Below are 26,104 nucleotides of genomic sequence, written 5' to 3' on the forward strand. Positions count from 1 at the left end.
AGACTGACTTGGCGGTCTCCAGGGCTCCGTCTCCCCTTCTCGCTGCTGTTAGGCTGGGTTAACATTGCGTTTATACTGTGCGTTACAACGGATCCGTTGTAAATCAGTGCAGACGCAATGTACTGTAGACTTGCATTGCAAAAATAGGCATGTGTTTGAAAGTATGCATTATTTGCAACGCACAGGAAAACATGGTCGGCGGCTGGAGGCCAGCTGAGCACTTCTCTGACAACTGTGTTCTAGTGTCATTCTGTGCCTGCTCATCTCTGTCAGCAGGGGTATTTGTCTGATGGCAAAGATGTAGCAGAGCTGGAGACAGAAGATCCATGGATTACGTCAGAGCGAGGATTTTGTTTTTTATTAAAGATGGAGTCCCTACATGTGTTTTTTTCTGTTTACTAGAAATTCATGGTGGCCATGTCTAGTTTGGCGTGACGCCATGAATTTCAGGCTTAGTGCCAGCTGATAATACAAAGCTGGTACTAACCCCATTATTACCCAGCGTGCCACCCCCACCAGGGCCGCTGGAAGAGCCGGATAAAGCGCCTGGAAATGGTGCTATGATGAATGCGCCAATTCCAGGGGTGGCTGCGGGCTGCCGTCTTCAGCGTGGGGGGCCCAGAATGCTTGGGCCTTACCATGCTGAGAATCCCAGCCCCCAGCTGCCTGGTTTTTACCAGGCTGGCGATCAAAATATGGCGGGAACCCACGTATTTTTTTTTTAATTATTTTTTTAAATAATTTAAAAAAACATTGGGCTTTCCTGACTTTTGATCGCCAGGCAGCTGGAGGTGGCAGCCCATAGCTGTCTGCTTTATCTGCGCTGAGAATCAAAAATTCTGCGGAGCGCTGTCATTTTTGTTTTATTATTTATTTATTTTCACACTTCTATATGTGTGACAGTCCCAACAGCCAATCACAGACGCTGACACAGAGAACGGGCGTCTGTGATTGGCTGCTTGAGTAACCTGAAAGCAGCCCATACATAGTACCATACTAGAATGTATGGGCTGATTGTAGATTACTCAAACAGCCAATCACAGACGCCCATCCTCTTTGACAGCATCTGTGATTGGCTGTTGGGTCTGTGACATATAGAAGTGTGAAAAGAAATCATTTTTAAAAACGGTGTAGCGCTCTGCAGAATTTTTGATTCTCACCGCAGATAAAGCGGACAGCTACGTACTGCCACCCCCAGCTGCCTGGCTTTACCTTGGCTGCTGATCAAAAGACAGAGAAGCCGAATATTTGTTTTAAACTTATTTAAAATATTTTTTTTTTAGAAAAAGGTGTGTGCTCCAGCCATATGTTGATCGCCAGCCAGATAAAACAAAGGAGCTGGGGGCTGGGATTCTCAGCATGGTAAGGCCCAAGTGTTTTTGGCCCCCCACACTGAAAATCGCAGCCCGCAGCCACCCCTGAAAATTTCCAGGCCCTTTACCTGGCTCTTCCAGCGGCCCTGGTGGTGAGTGGCACCCTGGGTAATAATAGTGTTAGTACCAGGCCAGCTTTGTATTATCAGCCGGTACTAAGCCCGAAATTCATGTTGTCACGCCAAATTAGACATGGCCACCATGAATTTCTAGTAAATAGAAAAAAAACACAGAAATTTTTTTTTTAATTAAAAATAAAACACAAAACCCATTTAGGCTCCGTTCATACGCGGCGCAAAAAATCTCTACTGCATGCCGACGTTGCGCTTTTCTCAGCGCGCTTTTCCCGAGGCATGTTAACATGTAGCCTATGGGGAAAGCGCGCCGAAAAAAACGCCAAGAATTGGCATGTCAATTCTTTTTGTGCGGCCGCTTTTGCAGTGAAAGCGCCCGCGCAAAAATACGTGGCAAAACGCGGCATCTGAACGCTTTTCAGCAAAAACCATAGCTTTTGCTGGAAGGCGTTTCCAGCTTTCTTTGGCACTTCTTTTACGCGAGCGGTCTAAAGCGCCGCATAAAAGCAGGAACGTAGCCTAAGGGACTCTATCTTTAATAAAAAAAAATCCTCGCTCCGACGTAATCCATGGGTCTTCTGTCTTCAGCTCTGCTACATCTTTGCCATCAGAGAAATATGTCTGCTGACAGATGAGCAGGCACAGAATGACACTGGAGCACTGTTACTGTGTAGTGCGGCACTATGTTGCTTTTTTGTCATTTCATGCAGTGTAGAAATCTTGGGAAAAGTGTGGATTGTGCTCTGGAAGTGATCAGTTATAGCTAACTATGTTATTTTCTGCAGAGATAAGTCCTGCATAGAAGATGGGATATATCGGTCTGCAGATAAAGAACTTCACCTAGAGACATCACTGGTGAGTATGTGTATTACCTATGTTGAGTATATGTATTACCTATACACACACACTGACACTATATACAGAGCTCCTGTGTATAATATTAATGGTGATCATTGCATTACCTGTACACTGACACTATATACAGAGCTTCTGTGTATAATGTCACTGGTGATGACTGATAACCGGTACACTATATACAGAGCTCCTGTGTATAATATCACTGGTGATCACTGTATAACCTGTACACTGACCCAATATACAGAGCTTTTTTACATTTTTATTATTTTAGCATTATTTGTCACTATGTTGTGGCATTATGTGCTTTGGTCATGACATGACGATATTTGTCCCTTGTATGTGGTATTATTCAGTCACCATGTGGTGGTAATATGTGGTCTCATGGTGTGTCAGTATTTATACCTTGTATCTGGTAGCATTTGATCGCTATGTGGTGGTATTATGTGCTTTGGTCATGGTGTGGCGGTATTTGTGCCTTGTATGTGGCATTATTTGGGCACTATGTGGTGGTAATATGTGATCTGGTCACGGTGTGGTGGTATTTCTGCCTTCTATCTGGTAATATTGGTCTTGGTAGAGTGGATTGTGGTTGGTCATTTGTTTTATCTGATATCAATAAGGGGAAACCTCTTTATTTCCAATAGATATTAAATACTTGGATGTTTAACCCCTCCCTGCCCTGTGACTATTACACAGCAGCAGAGATGCAGTTGCAGAGGTTCACCAGAGAAAGCAAGTTGGCATTTGGTGAGATTTTCACCTCTGTATTTATAAGACAAAACCAGGAGTGGGTGAGAAATTCATAAAACATTACCTCGGATTGCTCCACTCCTGGTTTTGTCTTATAAATACAGAGGTAAAAATCTCACCAAATACTCAAAGTGCCACAATCTTCTGACAGTGCTGATTCCACCAATAAATAAGTGATCACCTTCCCAACCTGTGCATCGCTGAGAACTTGTTTTCACCAATAAAAACCCTTTAATGCAAATTACAGTAATTGTACATCGCATTTCTGGTGAGCGCACAGTGATGGGCAGAAGCGGCCAATATAATGGGTATAACGGCTAACAGGTATTTGCAAATAGCTGAAGGGTGGGTGGGCCCCTGGAGTCAATGTCCCTGGTGGGCCCCAGACACCCCAGTCCGGCGCTGTTGACAGCAGTGACCTGGGGGTCTGAAATGCTTCCTGGGGCGATCCCCATGCTGTCCCCATGTCATTTGAGCACTGTCACTATTGTTTTGGGCACTTTTTAGGCTTTCTACAGACTGTCGGGGGTGCCGCCGCAAAAATGCTCGGGTCTCCCATAGACTAACATTGGGCTCGTTGCTCGGGTCGAGCACCCGAGTATCACGGTGAGCTCGGCCCGAGCTTCGAGCACCCGAGCATTTTAGTGCTCACTCAACACTAATTGCCACTCTTCGTAATGTGCAAACAATGTCTTCTTCAGGTGGATTCCACCTGGATCACTCATGAAAAGCACTAGATAAAAATGTAAATGATTGAACATATGCACTGCAATATAAAAACAACTTGCTGTGCATTGTGTATTTTTCAGTCTTTTTCAGCTTCTTTTCTCCGCTTCCAGCTTTGAAAATTATGAAGTGGTTAAAGAAAGTGATCGGTTCATTCTGCTGGTGGCTTCTGTTTGGAAGCCGCTGACTATTTTATATGTAGTTAACAAAAACACTGATGTTTTCCTTAAGTGTCTTCTTATAAAATAAAAAATCAGTGGTTTATGCTGGCGTCTATAAGGTGCTGTGTGTACGTACCCTTAGGAATAACAGAATCTCTGGTCATCTCCTCCATTTTTGGCCAGAGTTTAGAGGATTAATGGGAGACATAGAACCGCTATTCTCCAGTTTGGGATCTAACCCTTCAGACATACTATATATGAGGTATAGTATTAATATACCATAAAAGTCAGTAATAATCAATTAAATGCGAAAAGACATTAAACAATTTTAATTTTTTATTTCTTTGAATTAAAATTGCATGGAAGGATGAAGACAAGTTCTTGGAGGAGCCTTCAACTTTTGCACGTGTCTCTTGCTGGTCAGGAGGCCACAGGTAGGTGGTACAACTCCTTCCATACAGGTACAGCATTAATGGTGGATGTGCTGTAGTTTCTTCAGAGCGCTAGATTTGGGGGGGTTTCTGTCCTCGAGATGTCAATGGTGCGTTGGTGGCAGCAGCCAAAAATACAGCTTTCTCTGACAGCACGAGCAGCCCTGGATAATCCACGCCGGCAGGATGTTATCATCCGGCGGAAGAGAGAACCTAGGAGAAAAGATGTAAAACTGATGTAAGTAATGGGACTCCATATTAGAGGACACTACTGTGGTGTCACTGTGACATGACATTAGAGGAATCTCATCATACAGAGGAGCAGAATCATTGTCAGCCATCATACATGTGACAATCCCACCACTGACGGATAACATCTGCTCCACATGACTTCTTCTCACTGACGTCATACAACATGGAGATTATCGTCACACTTACCTCGCCTAGTTTCCCCCTCTTCAACTTTCTCTGTTTTTAGTTGTTTTCTCAGTGTTCGAAAATATTTTCTTCTCTTCTGAACTGGAGATTCTAATCAAAAAGCCAGAAAAAAATGTTGATTATAAACTCCTAAAAGATGAGCTTTGTATCTTTATAGAGTTATGCAACTGATTAATATGAACCTGTAGCTTTTCTGGGTTCCGGTGGTGTCTCCCCAAAGAACCATGTCCCCATATTAATATGACATTACTTTCAGCAAGCCACGGTGTTATATAATCAGTTGGATAAAACTTCATTGTAACTTTAAAGAAGACCCATCACCAGGTCAAAAGTGTCCAAGATTCGCTCTTATTTTATGTCGGCTTCTCCCCTGAGTATTCTGATATTTGTTTTCCTAAAATCCACAGTACGGTTGTAGAGATATGGGACTTTTTATTTAGTGTTAATTATTATGGTCTTTATCATGTGGGCGTGGTAACCTAAGGGCACGCCCCAGAGGATCCTGTGAGCACCGCCCCTTTGTAAAGAATAAAAATTACCACTAATTACAAAGGCCCATAACTCTGGAACCGTATGGGGGATTTTAACAAAACAAAAAATAGAATACTCAGGGGAGCAGAAAGAATAAAGGAAGTAATTTTAGAGCCTTAATATTTAAATTTTGGATCATAGGCTATAATTGGATGGCCTATAAACCTGTACATACCTGACAATGAGGGCGAGGATGACTCACTGTTTTTAGCAGTAAAACACTGATTGTCTCCAACAGTTTTGGAAGGGGAAGATTCTTTCTGCCTGTTGGTAGAAAAAAGACACGTAAATTACAAGGAAAAAACAATAGAATAACGGAAGAACACCTGTCTGTTAGGTCAATTAGGACAACATAGAGGAGATATCCTGCTCAAGACCACATTTTACCAGCAAGAATGGAGTCTAATTAGTAATATTGGCCTGTAGTGAGTTGGAAATGAATGGTTGGTCGCAACAATCAGCTGTTATTGAAGTTATCAAAAGTAAGACCCACAGAGATTGTGTAGTCATGGGGTGGTGGATGCTAGATTTAGATTTGTGTTACTCGTATCTTGTATTTGGATCCGACATATATCAGGACTAAATCTCATAATAATAATAATCTACTCACATTTCTGAGCGTTTTTCATTGATCTCTGGGGAACACCCTGGAGGTGACATAGGCTCTTCATTGCCTCCATCACTGTTCTCTTGGGAACACTGTGGAGGTGACATAGGCTCTATATTGGTCATCATCCCAGTATTGGTGATATATAGCTAAAACAGATAAAGAAATATAAAATAGATATATTTAATTTTTTTTTGTAATTATAGGTTTCATACATTTTATTAGCCACATACTTACTTTAGAAGACCTTTGATAAGTTGATGCAAAGTTTTTGATTTCTGGCCAGTCATTGTCCTCACTTGTGTCCCCCTCATCTGAATTCATATGTTTGAAGCTGCTACTTCGAGCTAAAAAATACAAGTGTTATTAGAGATTATTAGTATAATACCCAGACAGTCACCATGTTATCACTAATAATGATGGGAACTGATTTTGACATAAAATGAAAGACAAGACACACGTCAGTTTTCTGCAGATGACGTCTCATTTTACTTACTGATAAAGTAGCGGGTGTCCTCATCTGACTTTAGGTCAGGAACGAACAGGGGCTTATGACTTAAAAGGTTGTCAAAGTCTAAGTCACGCATAAATGGATGAATTTTGATCTCATTTGCGCCTCCTGGAAAAGGAAGACAAGAAAGAGAGTGATACAGTCATTGTCAGAGAAACTGCTCCATATCTGTAGAATTTATGTTAATCTGAACTGAAGATGTAACAGAGCCGACATAAAGGAAATATATTGAACATTATAGCATGAAGAATGGGTAATAGACAAGTAGGTAGAGTACAGAACCTCAGTGCTGATCCTCATGGAACCCATCATTTGTCTGGTCACGCTGTAATAATTCATTGATAATACTATTAATATTACCTGTTCCAAGTCTCAGTGCTGGAATTTTTCTGAGCAGTTGAGTGATGATGCCTCGAGCATTAGTTGGAGGAAAGTAATTACATCTCCAAGGTATATCATCTGTTATATAAAAAGCAAATATTATAAGAAATAAAACCTCTTCATTTATTTTCAGAAAAAAAAAATTCCTTAACAAAGCTAGAAAAAACTACAGAACTATTCGAGTCAAATAACAGTGACATCACAAGCATTCAGATTATTTTACTTACCCTGGATGATACTGTGTAAAATATTCCTTCTGCAAGCCCCTGTAAATGGTGGATATCCAAATAGAAATTTATATAGGATGATCCCTATTGACCACCAGTCAACAGGCCTTCCATAGCCTATCTTTAGGATAACTTCTGGGGCCATGTAAGTAGGGGTGCCAGCAGTCTGGAAACCAACAGAAAAAGGAGATGATGATCAATAAATATAATTGCGACACATAACATCAGTGGAAATGTTTTTCTAGAGAAATTATAAATCAGAGAAGGAGAAAGATGAGATCTGTAAAGTACAAGACCCTGTAAGTAAAGCCTACCTCTTTATCAAGGAACTCTTTGGTGATGTCCTTAGTTGGAGTCTTGTAGAAGTCTGAGTTTGGTCTCATGAGGCCGAGTTTTGAAACCCCAAAATCAGTGACCTTAATATGTCCTGTTGATGTTATCAGGAGGCTGTGAAAGAAAAGATGGTGTCAGCACCAAGTAATAACCCACAGACTGTATAAGAAACTCTAACTTTCTTCCCCTCTAATATGCTAGAGGGGTCACTTACTTCTCAGGCTTCAGATCTCTGTGCACCACACCATAGCTGTGCAGGTATTCCACAGCAAGGACCGTTTCCGCAATGTACATACGGGCCAAGAGGACTGGTAAAGGACCCCTGTGCTTTAGAAGGGTACCACAGTCACCTCCTACAGGAGAAAGCAAATATGAGAACTGAGGGTTTGTTACAATGTAAATTACACATGATGAGTGGGAATGTGAAAAAGGCGGAGACATTGGGACAGGATGGTCTATATATACTGTATAATGTAGTGCGTATACTGTATACTGCAGATAGACCCTATACATAGAGACAGAGCCTCATCTACGAGCCTATAATTTTTTTCTCTGTGAACGTTCTTATCTATAAAAACTCTTCAAAAAGACAAATCTTCCTTTTACCCATAGTGGAAATTGCTGCCGTGCTCAGCGAGGACATACTGGGGGACTTTCATAGAGATCAATGGTTTTTCAGGCATCTTGGTAACAGATGACTTATAATAATTGCAAAGAGGACATGTAACCGTCCATGTGGGCACATTGTGGTCATATATAGGTGCTAGGATTAAGCAGACGTGGGCTGGATATAGATACAATGGATGTGTCCTACCTGGTACATACTCCATGACCATACATAGATGAAGTTTAGTAGGAAAGGAGCAGAACGTGGAGACCACAAAGGGACAATCTGCAAATGCTGAGATGTCCCTCTCCAGAAAGGCCCATTCAAGCCTCTTTGGCTTTTTCAGGTTCTCCTTGTCCATTTTCTTCATAGCGCAGACTTGGTTTGTGTCTTTATGGCGAACTAAGTGGACGGCCCTGGAGAGGAGAAAAAAACATGATTTACTATAAATTCTTATTAACAATCTATCTATAGATCTCATCAAATGATCTCCTGTATTAATGATTAATGTGGGGCCATCACTAGAAAACCATGTCTATAAATACATAAAATAACACTCCACAAATGATCACCAATGGGGGGTCCTCATCCACGTCACATCCTAACTGACCTGAATAGTGACAGATAGATGTGGACCGTGATGTGAACTCATAATTTGTCCATGGGAACATAACATGGGAAGGACGCAGAGACATCGTCATAAGGAGCCCTGGGAAATATATATAATACCAAAGTAAAGCTCACCCAAAGGCTCCACTGCTGATCAGTTTGATCGGTTTATAGTCGCTCTTACAAGGATTTCTCCCCAGGTTCAATGATCCGATCGCGGCCTAAAAAGGAATAAGAAATGACATTAAGACATAGAAACTGCAGGGGAATAAAAGCTGAAGATGCAGGAACGTCTCTCTTCTATATTATGTCCATGATGATTACACTGCAGCAGATGTAGGGGACGTGATACAAGCCGGACCCTGCACAGACACTATTATATTATAGGAGATATCCCCCTTATACAAAGACACAGGCGGAAATACAAACTCCGCACCACTGAGTACAGACTGTCCTCACAGATGATGAAGCCACAGGGACAGGTGGCCATAAAATACCCTGTGTCTGCCTGGAGTGGACATGGAGGCCTCCACCATCATAAATCCGACCTTCTGCTAAATGGCTGGTAATCTGGAGAAGATCAGACAACAAGGACATGAGATGTAGACCTGTGTCTGCCTGGAGAGGACAGGGAGGCCACCATCATGAAACTGACCTTCTGCTATATGATTGGTAATCTGGAGAAGATGAGACAAGGACATGAGATGTAGACCTGTGTCTGCCTGGAGCGGACATGGAGGCCTCCACCATCATAAATCTGAGCTTCTGCTATATGGCTGGTGATCTGGAGAAGATCAGAGAACAATGACATGAGATGGAAACCTGTGTCTGCCTGGAGAGGACAGGGAGGCCTCCACCATCATGAACCTGAGCTTCTGCTATATGGCTGGTGATCTGGAGAAGATCAGACAACAAGGACATGAGATGTAGAAGATGATAGATCCTTACCAGGCGCTCCACTGAGTAGGCCGGATACTCCAGTACAAGCAGGACATTTTGGGCCAGTTGTTTAATAAAGGCCAATTCTCCACTTTGGGATTTTTCTTCAGCCTATAGAGATGAAAACAAAGAAGAATGAAAATCATGAGAGAAAAAGCAAAACGGAGGAGGCCATTTATATCACCATGTTACTTATGCTATCTACACTACAAGTACTACATGACAACTGACGAGGGATCCGGTCGCTTGTAAACCTTTAACCCCTTACTTACCGGGGACGTATTAGTACGCAAATCTGCGTACCGCCGGTTCAGTGAGGGCTCCGGCGCTGAGCCCTCACTGAACCGAGCACATGTCAGCTGATTCTTACAGCTGACATGTGCCCGCAACAGCCGCGGGTGGAATCGCGATCCACCCGCGGCTGTTAACCAGTTAAATGCTGCTGTCAATCTCCGACAGCAGCATTTAACGCGCGCTTCCGGGTAGCGCGTCATAAGCCCCGCCCACCGGCGACCCCGTCACGTGATCGCGGGTCGCCGATGGGCGTGCATGACAACCCAGGGTCTGCAGCAGACGCCTGTGGTTGTCATGATCTTGTCGCTATGAGCGCCACCTAGTGGTCGGCGCTCATAGCACAGGACCATTTCTGCTGCATGCAGGGGATCTGCTGGTCCCCTGTATGTAGCAGAGGCGATCGGACAGTTGCTGCTTCTAGTCTCCTATGGAGACTATAGAAGCATGCAAAAAGTAAAAAAAAAAAGTTTTTAAAAATATAAAAAAAAATAAAAAAATATAAAAGTTTAAATCACCCCCCTTTCACCCCATTCAAAATAAAATATATAAAAAAAAAACCCACATACACATATTTGGTATCGCCGCGTTCAGAATCGCCCGATCTATCAAAATAAAAAAAGAATTATTCCGATCAGTAAACGGCGTAGCGAGAAAAAAATTCTAAACGCCAGAATTACGTTTTTTGGTCGCCGCAAAATTGCAATAAAATGCAATAACGGGCGATCAAAACATCGGATCTACCCCAAATGTTATCAATAAAAACGTCAGCCTGGCACGCAAAAAATAAGCCATCAACCAGCCCCAGATCACGAAAAATGGAGACGCTACGGGTCTTAGAAAATGGCGCTATTTTTTTATTTTTTTTTTTACCAAATTTTGGAATTTTTTTTCACCACTTAAATATAAAAGAACCTATACATGTTTGGTGTCTATGAACTCGTAATGACCTGTAGAATAAGAAGGACAGGTCAGTTTTAGCATTCAGTGAACATGGTAAAAAAAATAAATAAAAAACAACTGGGGTATTGCACTTTTTTTGCAATTTTACCGCACTTGGAATTTTTTTCCTGTTTTCCCGTACAGGATATGATAAAACTAGTAATGGCGTTGAAAAGTACAACTCGTCCCGCAAAAAATAAGCCCTCACATGGCCATATTGACCAAAAAATAAAAACGCTATGGCTCTGGGAACAAGGGGAGCAAAAACGAAAATGCAAAAACGAAAAATGCTCCGGGGCTTAAGGGGTTAAATCCCCACGTCCTCCCTCCATACCCAATGTATGTATATAAGACACATGGCTGCTTGTGACCTGTGTAAAATGGCCACAGCAGACTCCAACTCAAAACGCGGGGTGACTGCAACAATGATAGCCCCACAATTATATACAGTAGATATCTAATAGGCTTTAAACCAGAAGAAAAACAACACCTAATTAAGAGTTAGACCCTAGCCGCACCACACCGACACAAGGGTTAAGGCATTAATATCCCACATTAATACCACTATCCTCACAGGACCGAAGTCCACTAGTTATATTGAGATGTAACCAAAGTCACTATTCCCCCAACAGTAACCTCCGTCCAAAGGACATCACATTTATCAAGACTCTGACCCAAACCTATCCCCCACCGCTGTGACCGTCCCAAAACCTCTACTTATCAAGTGCCAGCCTTCAAACTTTCCTCCCATCTCTTTATAAGGGCTGGTTGGATGCTGGAACGTGAAACTCCTACCTTCTTCCTTTTATTGTCCCCCTGTAACCTAGCTCCTCAACTCCTTCCCGCAAATGTACGGGTTATTAACATCCTGGAAGGGTCCTCACATGTGGAGGGGGCTCAGGAGCTGAGCTCCCCAAACATGCGTATATGAAATAGCCAGCATCTGTCCCTAAAAACCGTGGACAACGCAGAATTCTTCTGTTAACCATTTAAATAAAGCTGTCAGTCTGTGACAGTATCATTTCAATTGTGCATGCACCGATGCCTGAGCACTCTTGCTTTCATCGGCCCTCCACAAGGCGATCACAGGGGTCTAATGCATTTCTAGGACAACCAGGGGTCTGCTGAAGACCTCCGTTGCTGAAACCACGGTCCTCCTTGTGAAGCTTAGCTATAGGCTGAGCTCCAGAGGAGATCAAGATTTTCACTATATAGCGCAATACTGTAGTATTGCAATATATAGTATGAGCGATTTGCAGGATTAAGTCCCCTAAGGGAACGAAAAAAAAAATTTAAAAATAAAGAAGAAAAGATTTAAAAAAATGTTAAAAATATAAAAGTTCAAATCACTCCTCTTTTCACCATTTAAAATAAAGAAAGGAAAAAATGAATGATCATATTTGATATTGATGCGGTTGTTAAAGTCTGATCTTTTAAGATAGGGAATTAATTAATACGATCAATAAACACCGAAAAGAGGAAAAAAAATTGGATTTGTGGGGTTTTTTTGTCTTCTCATTTCAGTTAAAAACATTAATAATAAACAATCAAAACACCCATAGAATCTATGATTCTATGACACTCTATGTACACAAAGTTCACTGCAAAACTCAAATCTTCACTCATCCCAATCGACAGAAAACTAAAATGTTATGGGTCCCTGAATATAGCGACACAAAGAACCATTGCATCTCACTTGGAATTTTTTTCCCTTGTTTCAGTACAATGTATGGTAAATAGAATGGAGCCACTGAAAGCTACAACTTGTCCTGCAAAAGAATCAAGCCCTCACATGTCTATGTCAATGGAAAAATAACAAATTTATGGCTCTTGAAAGAAAGTGAGGAAAAAATGAAGGCATAACAACTGAAAACTCTGTGGTCCATAATTGGTTAACCAATCCAATTCCCCCCTACCTCCACAACCCTCCCAATAACCCTGTAGATATCACCCTCTCCCTTGTCATGTAGCCTGTATGCCCTATTACTGCTCCCCGGCTATTCTTATCTGGGTATTTGGTACAGGTTAAACTTATATTCCATTATTATTTTCCATTATTACTATATGATTTGTGCAGATTGTCTGCTATTTACCTGTTGTACTAATGTCCATATGTTCTTCTGTAAATGCTCAAGATATTCTGAGCTTATATGACCTCGTTTGTATTTGGTCAGGCAATCTCTCACAAGCTCCATTACCAGCCGGTAAGTGAAGCTGAGGACGCCATCGGGTAGTGGTAGCACAAAGTCAGGGTCATAGGTGGTAAGAATCCCCTGGAGTAGTGCTAACACCTGAAGTCTGTCTGGAGGAATTCCAGACATTTCCAGTAAATCCAAGCGCAGTCTGTATATGACTAGCTATATGGCTTATCACACCGACAACAATGACACCGGAAAGTCAAAGTGACAACTAGAGTGTAATCACTTGTAGAAATAGTGATGGTTAATTGTGATGTCATAATGGAATCTTGTGTTCTACTCTTAAAGGGGCAGCTTACCTTATAAGGAAGTTGCCTAGCATCCCTTAAGGAGGCAACAATATAGGCTGAGCATCGGTACCATATGCAGACATGGATGATAGAGCTATGGACGCTTTACTCTTCTGAGCAGTTAGAGTATTATTATGTTGTTACATAAATTATTTATATCTGTTCCACACAATAAAAATTAGTGTTTTGTATCAATAAGAAAGTCAGATTCCGGGGCTAAAAGACAATGTATATCTTTGTACCGTGTTAGGGGCTAAAAGAAGTATCTTTACTGAGGGAAAAGGGCCGGACTAGGGGCTGCTCCCAGCTCTGGCATAGGACGCACACAGGCCCATGTTACTCTCCCACACCCACTTTCAAAGATGAGGGTCTCTATTACAAATATGACCCTGCCTACCATTGGAGAAAATCTAAATTTACTACTCCCCGTGATACCAATTTATTAGGATGATCATTTAGGTCTCTTTATCACATTAATAGTTCCCCTTGGGCATCCTTATAATAATAAGAGTGCCCCTCTGGGTCTCCTTATAATAATATTAGTGCCCCTCTGGGTCTCCTTATAATAATATTAGTGCCCCTCTGGGTCTCCTTATAATAATAATAGTGCCCCTCTGGGTCTCCCTATAATAATAATAGTGCCCCTCTGGGTCTCCCTATAATAATAATAGTGCCCCTCTGGGTCTCCTTATAATAATAATAGTGCCCCTCTGGGTCTCCCTATAATAATAATAGTGCCCCTCTGGGTCTCCCTATAATAATAATAGTGCCCCTCTGGGTCTCCTTATTATAATAATAGTGCCCCTCTGGGTCTCCTTATAATAATAATAGTGCCCCTCTGGGTCTCCCTATAATAATAATAGTGCCCCTCTGGGTCTCCTTATAATAATAATAGTGCCCCTCTGGGTCTCCCTATAATAATAATAGTGCCCCTCTGGGACTCCTTATAATAATAATAGTACCCCTCTGGGTCTCCTTATAATAATAATAGTGCCCCTCTGGGTCTCCTTATAATAATAATAGTGCCCCTCTGCGTCTCCTTATAAGATTAAAGGGAATCTGTCAGAAGGATCAGCCCTCCCTCCCAAGCCGTCTATATGGGCATACGTTATACACGTGGTCCCTTTACCAGCGAGGTTGGTCGACTGGGATAAGAAAATCATTCAACGAGAGACTAGATGGATTTTATTATCGAATGGCCTATTGTTATAGTGTGATCACTATTCAGTATGGCCCTATTACATAGACTATCACCATACAGTTTGTAGGCCAATTGTGGCTGCGCTCTTCTATACGGCATAGTCGGCCATTTGGACGGACTTCTTTTCTTTATCTATACTTTTAATCTTGGCTGCACTGAATATTGATTCAGGGTTAAATGATTCTCCTTTGTGTGTGCATCGATTATATCTGGTACATTTACACTATATTAATACATCCTCTATATTTATAATATATCTATACACCTATATTCCCTGTTGTCTTGTTGCCTAGCCATTATGGGAACCAATCTGGACCTACAGTGCTGGCCAAAAGTATTGGCACCCCTGCAATTCTGTCAGATAATACTCAGTTTCTTCCTGAAAATGATTGCAATCACAAATTCTTTGGTATTATTCTCTTCATTTAATTTGCTTGCAAGGAAAAAACACAAAAGATAATGAAGCAAAAACCAAATCATTTATCATTTCACACAAAACTCCAAAAAAGGGCCGGACAAAAGTATTGGCACCCTCAGCCTAATACTTGGTTGAAGAACCTTTAGCCAAAATAACTACGAACAACCGCTTACGGTAACCATCAATGAGTTTCTTACAATGCTCTGCTGGAATTGTAGACCATTCTTCTTTGGCAAACTGCTCCAGGTCCCTGATATTTGAAGGGTGCCTTCTCCAAACTGCCATTTTGAGATCTCTCCACATGTGTTCTATGGGATTTAGGTCTGGACTCATTGCTGGCCACCTTAGAAGTCTCCAGTGCTTTCTCTCAAACCATGTTATATTGCTTTTGGAAGTGTGTTTTGGTCATTGTCCTGCTGGAAGACCCATGACCTCTGAGGGAGACCCAGCTCACACTGGGCCCTACATTATGCTGCAAAATTTGTTGGTAGTCTTCAGACTTCATAATGCCATGCACAAGGTCAAGCAGTCCAGTGCCAGAGGCAGCAAAGCAACCTCAAAACATCAGGGAACCTCCGCCATGTTTGACTGTAGGGACCGTGTTCTTTTCTTTGAATGCCTCTTTTATTTTCCTGTACACTCCATGTTGATACTTTTTCCCAAAAAGCTCTACTTTTGTCTCATCTGACCAGAGAACATTCTTCCAAAATGTTTTAGGCTTTCCCAGGTAAGTTTTGGCAAACTCCAGCCTGGTTTTTTCATGTCTCGGGGTAAGAAGTGGAGTCTTCCTGGGTATCCTACCATGCAGTCCCTTTTCATTCAGACGTCGACGGATAGTACGGGTTGACACTGTTGTACCCTTGGACTGCAGGGCAGCTTGAACTTGTTTGGATGTTAGTCGAGGTTCTTTATCCACCATCTGCACAATCTTGCATTGAAATCTCTCGTCAATTTTTCTTTTCCGTCCACATCTAGGGAGGTTAGCCACAGTGCCATGGGCTTTAAACTTCTTGATGACACTGCGCACGGAAGACACAGGAACATTCAGGTCTTTGGAGATGGACTTGTAGCCTTGAGATTGCTCATGCTTCCTCACAATTTGGTTTCTCAAGTCCTCAGACAGTTCTTTGGTCTTCTTTCTTTTCTCCATGCTCAATGTGGTACACACAAGGACACAGGACAGAGGTTGAGTCAACTTTAATCCATGTTAACTGGCTGCAAGTGTGATTTAGTTATTGCCAACACCTGTTAGGTGCCACAGGTAATTTACAGGTGCTGTTAATTACATGAATTAGAGAAGCATCACATGATTTTTCAAAGGGTGCCAATACTTTTGTCCACCCCCTTTTTTAGGTTTGGTGTGGAATTATATTCAATTTGGCTTTAGGACAATTCCTTTTGTGTTTTTTTCATTGAAGACAAATTAAATGAAGAGAATAATACCAAAGAATTTGTGATTGCAATCATTTTCTGGAAGAAACTGAGTATTATCTGAATTGCAGGGGTGCCAATACTTTTGGCCAGCACTGTATGATGTGATAAATACTTGATGAGATCCATAAAACAGCGCCCCCTATTGGAGCCCACTGTTCGTTTCAAGCATGGAACTTCTGGTATCTGTATGGGGAGGAAACCTCTCGCTGGAGCGCCGCGTGCCTCCCAGTGCGCACTGACGCCCCCTCCGGTCTCATCGCTGGAACACATTTTTATGTAAAGTGTCATTGAATGCAGCAGCCGGGTCTAAGCTCCTAATAAACACAACCCTCCGCCTGCCCCGCTGTGTTATTACAGGCTCTATTCCCCTTCAAGCCTAAGCGTCAGAATGCCTGCTCCTCCTCTTACCTCCCCCTTTCACCTGCTGTTATAGTACAGCCTGTCTGGGCTCTGTATTAAAGCCTCTTATTAACCCTCTCTCCCTATGTATCTACTGGTAGACCCCATATTAATATAAGCCCCTTGCATACCATGAGCTGCAATATTATTATTGTAAGAAACCCCATGTGCACTATTATTATCAGGCATAGATGGGGGCATTATTATTCAGTATCGGCACACAGGGGGCATTATTACTATCTAAGGCAAGGGTGGGCAATTAATTTTCCAAAGAGATCACATGAGAGACCATGACTGTTGCGGAGAACGAACCAATAGACAGATATGAATTCTGCTCAATATTCATATCAACATATTAATTACATTTATTATAATATATTAATATTATCACTAGAGATGAGCGGTGTTCGACTCGAACTGTTCGCCAATCTCAAATTCGAGCTGTTTTGGGCAGTGTTCGAGCCGTTCGGCGAACACGAACAATTTGAAAAAAATCCGGCTGTTCGAGGTTATCTTCCATAACTGTTCGTGCACCAAAATCATAACTGGATTTTTTCTCAGTAATGCTGAAAATTAATGTTAATACGCAGTTTGAGTGTACAGCGGGGCGGGGGGAGGGGCAGGGGATGGATCTCTGCAGAAATAATGAAGATCTCCATTTTTTTTTCTCTTTCCCCATTTACAGTGGGGAGATGCAATCTGTCAGCCTATCAGCAGCGCACACACGGAGCGAACTGCTTTTTTCACACAAGCAAAGGCATGTGTCATTGGCAGTGTATGTCACATGTCCTTGCCCTATAAGACCCAGCCATTTTCCACGTAGCCACCATTTTCTCACTGCTGCAGCTGCGTGTTAGACGGCACCGCTGTTGCTGTGTGCGCTATACTTTGAGTGTTCATTTCAAGCCAATTTTCGCACAAATCTACAGATAGCTTGGGAGTAGGGGATAGTTGTGATTGCAGTCCTTTTGAGGACTAGGTTACATCATTTCCTACGACTTTTATCAGGCAGGTCTGTGCTCTTAAATAGATAGGTTGGGAGTAGGGTCTACTTGTAATTGCAGTCCTTTTCTGGACTAGGTTACAGCATTTCCTAGGACTTTTTGCTAGGCAGGTCTGTGCCAGTGCTGTGCAAGTTTTTTTCACAGCATTTGGCTAAATCTAGCTAAGCAAATCCTTTTTGGCCTCTTGCAGTGTGTGTTAGTCAGTGGAGTAGCCTATCTGTGTTGCAAGCTATACCACCTGTGTATAGAATACAAATTTTTTTACTGCACCTAGCCAAGTAAAACCTTTTGGGCATAGCATCATTCTATTAGTCCATCTATACTAACCTCCACCAGGTTGCAAATTAAAAATAATTTTTATCTGCATCTAGCTCTGAAAAAAATGTGGTCTTGTAGCAGTGTGTGGGACTTGTTCTATTAGTCCATCTATACTAACCTCCACCAGGTTGCAAATTAAAAATAATTTTTAGCTGCATCTAGCTCTGAAAAAAAATTTGGGCTTGTAGCAGTGTGTGGGACTTGTTCTATTAGTCCATCTATACTAAGCTCCACCAGGTTGCAAATTAAAAATAATTTTTATCTGCATCTAGCTCTGAAAAAAAATTTGGGCTTGTAGCAGTGTGTGGGACTTGTTCTATTAGTCCATCTATACTAACCTCCACCAGGTTGCAAATTAAAAATAATTTTTAGCTGCATCTAGCTCTGAAAAAAAATTTGAGCTTGTAGCAGTGTGTGGGACTTGTTCTATTAGTCCATCTATACTAAGCTCCACCAGGTTGCAAATTAAAAATAATTTTTATTTGCATCTAGCTCTGAAAAAAAATTTGGGCTTGTAGCAGTGTGTGGGACTTGTTCTATTAGTCCATCTATACTAAGCTCCACCACCTATGTATGTAATAAAATTGTTTTACTGCATCTAACCCAGCCAATGCTTTTGGGCTAATACAACAGTTTGGCCACTCAGCTCTGCTCGGTTCCCATCCATTGTTTTTTGTGCAAACAACTCCAGAGTTGTCAATTAGTTAACCACCAAAATGAGTGGAAAAAGGCCTGCTGATGGTGGAAAGGGGAATAGGTGTGTTGGGAAGGGAAAAAAAGGTTGTGTCCGTGGGTTAGGTGTTAAAGCAACAGTAACATCTGCAGAAGAAAGACCATCTTCCAGCCAAACTAAGATGTCTACTTCTTTTAGTGGACAATGTGATAAGATCCCTTTCTTACGGCCACGCCAATGGCTACAAATTCCAGATGAGGCACAAAAACAGCAGGTGCTTCAACGGATATCAAGTGCTCCTTCAAGTGGGCTCTCCTCCACCTCAACCATAATGTAGACCCTCGTTCCCAAACTGTATCTCCTGTTGGTGGAGAGAATGAGGAAGGCGATGATGAGACTCAAATACCTGATTGGAACGACAACTTGAGATTTTTGTCAGGGCAGGAAGAGGTTGACTCTGAGGACGACTGGTGTGATAACACACAGGGTGATGATGACGAGGTTGGAGATCCCACTTACTGTCAACCCACAGTCAGCCAGTCGATGAGGTCAGCAGAGGAGGTGGAGGAGGATGCTAGTGACGACGAGGTCAGGTTGCGCCTTCCTGGACAGAGACGTAGTACTGGAAGCACGTCAACAACTGCATCCTCAAACACAACTCTGCCTCTGACCACAAGTCGTAGTGGCTCTTCAGGTCGCATGGGTGCTAAGCCTTGCATAGCTTGGGCATTTTTTCAGATCGATAAGAATGACCCAACTCGTGTTATCTGTAACATTTGTCAGAAAAAGCTAAGTAGAGGGCAAAAAATACATAGTTTGAGTACTTCATACATGAACCGGCACATGGATATGAAGCATAAGTTGCAGTGGGAAGCTCACTGTGCTACAATGCGGCCTAGCCGGCTGGGCCAACCACCATCAGCCACATCTTGTGCATCCGCAGCCTCTTCATCCTCTGTGACTGGGGGGATAGCAGTCACACCTGTTTTGGGACGCAGACCGGCCACCTCTTTACCCGCAACAGCCAGTGTGATTGTCAGGTCATCATTTTATTTGGAGGTGGAAACACCAGCTGGTGTTGAGCGCTCTCCGACATCGATAGCACCACCTTTGGATCAAGGCAACCTAACATGTCCGCCTGCATCTTCCTCACAGACCCGCAGTTTGCCGGGGACACCCTTCTCAACCCCGTCTAAGCACAACAGCCAGCCCTCGGTCCCTCAGATGTGGATGTGGCACCCAGGGGAATGGGGATAACTCGGTACCCGGGCCTTTGGCCTGGCCTTTAGGGATGTCGCGGTGGTCGGCTCCCGGGCCCGTACCCTGGGGTCTCTCCTAAAAAGGGGTTGATATTTGTAAAGTTTATAAAAGAAAGAGTTCGTGACGCCACCTGTGGTTTCTGGTGAGGATCACCAGCGCTGCGCAGTCTACTGAGGCTGATAAGGCAGCTTGATGGTATAGCTCTCCACAGTTAGAGCTGGGCCTCAGGGCAGTATAGGAACGGGGATGCAGGATATAGAGACTATTCTGGTCCAGAGCAAGAACAGGGACGGACACGATAGCCACTTCAGTACCTTTTACTGGTGGAATTTCAGGCACTCCCCGGAGCACTGTAGGATGAAGGGTGTATGTCCAGATCCTCCCCAATGAGCAGGTTTTGGGCCTCCTGGTTCTGGCTTCTGCATAATAAGTTTCTGACCTGCCTGGAGCTAGGCCTAACTTTGTCTCTGTCCTGCGCTGGCTGACCTTGTGGTAGGGCCTTCTCTTGGAGTGCACGCTCCCGACCTACGGGGCCTATGTGTCTCCTGGCTCTGGTACGTATCAGCACTTTAGCGATCCTGGGACCTGTAGTTCTCCAGGGATTCCTGTTTATCTTGCTGGGTCGTGGAGTTCCCGGCAAGCTTCGGACCCGGTGTCCGGTAAATTCTTCTTCTCGGGGTGAGCCAGCTAAGCTCCTCTGCTCCCCTATGAACTAACTCTCTACTCCTTTGCCTTCGGCCTACTCGAGCCCTCGATAGGCTACTCACACAAACGGCAGCGTGCCGCGGTTCACCGATCTTATGGCGCCGGCACACCTACAGCTCACCTCACTGAGCTACACCGAGTCTTGATCTGGATAAGCTCCACTGCAGGGTAGAATGCAGGAGCTGGAACAGGCTTTTGTCCTCTGAGGTAACACGTCTCAGCCTGCACTGGACTCACTGCTAAACCAGACTCTGACAGACTAACGGCTGCCTGGCCCCACCTTCCCTTATATATCTCCCTAAGGAGCCCCCTCTGGTGGTCTGAGGTGGAAGGTGCAGATGTGTGAATGGTTATGGGGGCCTCTTGTGGAGGAGTCCTTCAATACACCCTTCTGGGTCTGTGATGCCAAGCACAGCTGGGCTTCACATGGACAAGTAAAAGACCATTTCCTCCTAGCCATGAGAAAGCTAAGAGGTTGAATTTCACCATCTGCAAGCTCTTGGCTACATAAATGCTGCCTTTCCGCCTGGTGGACACAGAGGATTTTCGAGACCTTATGTCCCGTCACAGTGCCCCAGTACCAGATGTCCAGTCGGCACTACTTCTCAAAGAAAGGTGTGCCTGCACTCCACCAGCATGTCGCACACAACATCACCGCTTCTTTGAGAAACTCTGTGTGTGACAGGGTGCATTTCACCACAGACACTTGGACGAGTAAGCATGGACAGGGGCGTTACATGTCGCTGACTGGGTACTGGGTAACTATGGTGACAGGACAAGGGGCTGCTGTCCAAGTCTTGCCGTCCCCACGAGTTGTGCGTCAATCCTCTTTATCTCGAAGTTCCTCCACTGCTTCTGCCTCCTCAACCTCCTCTCGGTCCTCCACCTGCACCCTAAGCCTTTCTGGTCATGCCACAAGCTTTCTAACTGCGCAGAAGGGATCATGCACAGCTCCTTACTATGCTGGCAGCAGGGCTCAACGTCATCAGGCGGTTTTTACTTTGAAATGTCTGGGAAATGTGAGTCACACAGCTGAGGAGTTGTGGTCAGCTCTGGAGAACCAGTTTCATGAATGGTTGTCTCCAGTGGACCTGAAACCAGGGAAGGCCGTGTGCGACAATGCTGCAAACCTCAGTGCGGCCCTTCGCCGGGGCAATGTCACACACGTGCCTTGTATGGCTCACGTGTTGAACCTGGTGTCCAGCAATTTTTAGGCCACTATCCTGGACTAGATAGCCTTCTGCAGAGGGCACGGTCGCTGTGTGCTCACTTCTGCCGTTCGCATCCCGCAGCTCAGCGACTTACATCTCTACAGAAGTCGTTGAGCCTGCCACTTCACAGGCTAAAACGCGATGTGCCTACCCGGTGGAATTCAACTCTGCACATGTTGCAGTGACTGTGGCAGCACCGACAAGCCCTGGTGCAATATGTTCTGACGTATAGCCTGGGCCAACGAGATCCAGAGGTGGGACAAATCACGCTGGAGGAGTGGTCTCAGATCAGGGACCTATGCATCCTTCTGCACAGTTTTGAAATGGCGACGAAGATGTTTAGTGCTGACGATGCCATTATCAGCATGACTATTCCGGTGATTTACATGCTGGAGCACATGTTAAACAGAATTCGGAGTCAGGTGGTGGCACAAGAGGAGGTGGAGGAAGTAGAGGAGGAGGAGTTGTATGCGGAAGGGCTAACATCTGCAAAGTCCAGACGGTCGGCAGCACCAAGGCGGCAGGCATGTGAGGGTGGGGGAGATGGTTTTAGCAGGGCGCATGGTAGCAGCCAAACTAGTGAGAAATGTGCAGGAGCCCAGGAAGAAGTGGAGGACGAACTGATGGAAGACTCATCAGATGAGGGAGACCTTGATCACATTTCTGTTGTGCGAGGTTGGGGAGAGAGGGCAGAGGAAGGAAGCATGATTGTTACCTCGCCACCAACACAACAGGGACTTGGTGCTCCTGGATGCGCAAGACACATGAGTGCCTTCTTGCTGCACTACCTGCAACATGACCCTCGAATTGTGAGAATTAGAAATAATCCTGACTACTGGGTTGCCACACTATTAGATCCCCGGTACAAAAGTAAATTTGCAGAAATTATTCCTGCCATAGAAAGGGATGCACGCATGCAGGAGTATCAGCAGAGACTGTTGCAGAATCTTACATGTGCTTTTCCACAAAACACCAGTGGTGCACGTAGTGAATCTCACAGTTCCAACTAGCCAACTGTGGGACCGTCGAGTGTTCAGCACTCAAAATGTAACAGAAACACAGTATCTGCTGGTAACATCAATTTTGCGGAATCATTTCACCACTTTTTTAGCCCATCCTTTGCATGGCCACAGGAGACAAGAAGTCTGACACATAGTCAACGCCTAGAGACGATGGTACAGGAGTATCTCCAAGTAAACATTAAGCCATGACTGTGTCACTGGACTCTTGCTCTTTTTGGGCTTCCAATCTGGTTAAATGGCCTGAGCTCGCCACTTATGCCTTGGAGATCTTGTCATGCCCCGCAGCCAGCGTTCTGTCTGAACGTGTGTTCAGCGCTGCTGGTGGTGTGCTGACAGATAAGCGCACGCGGCTCTCCACTGATAATGTAGACAGATTCACGTTCATACAGATGTACAAATCATGGATCCGAAAGGACTTTTCTACCCCTGTGTCATCCTGGGGAGAGTAAAAGCTTGATGATTTGTTAATATCACCTCACCAACCGTTTTAAGCTTTCAAATTACTAATCATGTTTATCTGTATCTTGCCTGTATAATAATTTTGGCCTTGTAGCACTGTGCAGTACTGATTCTATTAGGCCATCTATACTAAGCTCCACCAGATTTCAAATTACTAATCATGTTTATCTGTATCTTGCCTGTATAATAATTTTGGCCTTGTAGCACTGTGCAGTACTGATTCTATTAGGCCATCTATACTAAGCTCCACCAGATTTAAAATTACACTGGTCAATGCAGTTTTTCTGTCAAAAGGTTTTAAAACATATTTTAAGTCAATTTTGGCTGCTGATTACTAATACGAACTCCGTTTTTGGCTATCACATCAGGATTTCGAGATATTTTTGATGGAAATTAATCCTATCGAATGTTTTTTGATAAAAACCTCATGATTTTCGTTACTACATTTTGTATATTTTTAATCAAGGAATAACAAATTACAAAGTCTGTGTACAGCAAATCAAATATACTTACAAAATTAAACTACAAAATATAAAAACACATATATATGGCACACAGATGAATGGCAAATGGCAGTTATTTGAACTTTCTTTTCTTGGCTGATCTGTGATGTACAGCTTCTGGGTTGTCTCTCATCAAGCTCCAGCAATAGTCAGCCATCATATGTGAGTCCCACCGGCCTTGATACCGTTCTTCCATTGTTTTAATGTCCTGATGAAAACGCTCCCCTTGTTCCTCGCTCACATCCCCAAGATTCTCTGGAAAAAAGTCCAAATGGCTGTTTAAATAGTGAATCTTGGTACTCATTCTACATCCAAGATTTTGCAGACTCATTAGTAGCTCTTCCACAATCTCTTCATAGTTGTCTGCTTTCTTATTCCCTAGAAAATTCTGCACCACATTACAAAATGCATTCCGAGCTCTTTCTTCTGTCTCATTCATTGATGTGATAAAGTTTGGGTCTCTCATAAGTGTTCTTATTTGAGGTACATCCAATATTCCAGCCTTTTTCTTCTCTTCACTAAGACGTGGAAAAGTTGAACATGTATAGTTAAAGCATTCTCCACTGTGATTGAGAGCTTTGACGAACTGCTTCATCAATCCAAGTTTTATGTGCAAGGAAGGAAAGACAATGTTCTTCCTATCCACTAGTGAATCATGGATGACATTCTTATCGGCAGGTGCCAAACTCTGTCGCTGAGGCCATTCAGTTTTCACCCAATGCTCTGCTGTAGCTCTACTGTCCCAGTAGCACAGAAAACAAGGGTGTTTGAAAACTGTTTTTTTACTTTATTATCATAACAAATGGGAATTATGCATGTTCAAAGAAAACAAAGATATTCTCACATTTTTTGGGAGACTAAATGAAAACTAAATTTACCTTAGTGAACCGTATAAAACGGCACTTTTCATACACTACTTATATTTTTCTTGGAATTATTGAAAATGGGCTATATACCTATAGCGCAAAAACGTGATGTGATAGAGAAATTATAAGATCAGATTTGAATTCAGCACCCTCAAATTAGTCTAAAACTGTTCTTAAAGTCCATGCCAGAATTTTTTTTTTTTTGTACACCAGTGTTATTAATAATCATGTTTATCTGCATCTTGCCTGTAAAATAATTTTGGCCTTGTAGCAGTTTGCAGTACTGATTCTATTAGGCCATCTATACTAAGCTCCACCAGATTTCAAATTATTACTAATCATGTTTATCTGTATCTTGCCTGTAAAATAATTTTGGCCTTGTAGCAGTTTGAAGTACTGATTCTATTAGGCCATCAATACTAAGCTCCACCAGATTTCAAATTAATAATAATTTTTGTTCTCTCTGAACGTGTGTTCAGCGCTGCTGGTGTTGTGCTGACAGATAAGCGCACGTGGCTGTCCGCTGACAATGTAGACAGACTCAGGTTCATAAAGATGAACACATCATGCATAAGCAAGGACTTTTCTAGCCCTGTGTCATCCTGGGGAGAGTAAAAGCTTGAGGATTTTGGTAAAATCACCTCACCAACCATTTTAAGCTTTCAAATTAATTATCATTTTTATCTGTATCTTGCCTGGAAAATAATTTTGGGCATAGTAGCAGTGTGGAGTACTGATTCTATTAGGCCATCTATACTAAGCTCCACCAGATTTCAAATTATTACTAATCATGTTTATCTCTATCTTCCCTGTAAAATAATTTTGGCCTTATAGCAGTTTGCAGTACTGATTCTATTAGGCCATCTATACTAAGCTCCACCAGCTTTCAAATTAATAATAATTTTTCGCTGCATCTATCCCGGAAAATAATTTTGGGGCTCCTAGATGCGCAAGACGCATGGGTGCCTTCTTGCTGCACTACCTGCAACATGACCCTCAGATTGTCAGAATTCGAAATAATCCTGACTACTGGGTTGCCACACTCTTAGATCCCCCACACTCTTCGATCAACCTTTTCATTTTAATAAAGAACAAAAAAATGGTCATTTTTGAAATTATAAGCATTAGCAGGTTATTAGAAACTTAAATCAAACAGTTTTCAACTCAAAGCTTTATTCTAGGTGATGTTACATTTGCACATAGGACCCCTTGTTCGAAAGGAGCTTCTGAACTCTCTCGTCCATTGAATTTGTCAGGTTTTGGATGGTTTCTGCTTCAATTGTTTTGCATGAGAACAGAATACCCTCTCAGAGCTGTTGTTTAGATGTGAACTGCCTCCCGCCATCATAGACAC

This window comes from Phyllobates terribilis, unplaced genomic scaffold, assembly GCF_046119375.1.
Source record: "Phyllobates terribilis strain yellow unplaced genomic scaffold, ASM4611937v1 Scaffold_97__1_contigs__length_5976380, whole genome shotgun sequence".
Lineage (NCBI taxonomy): Eukaryota > Metazoa > Chordata > Amphibia > Anura > Dendrobatidae > Phyllobates > Phyllobates terribilis.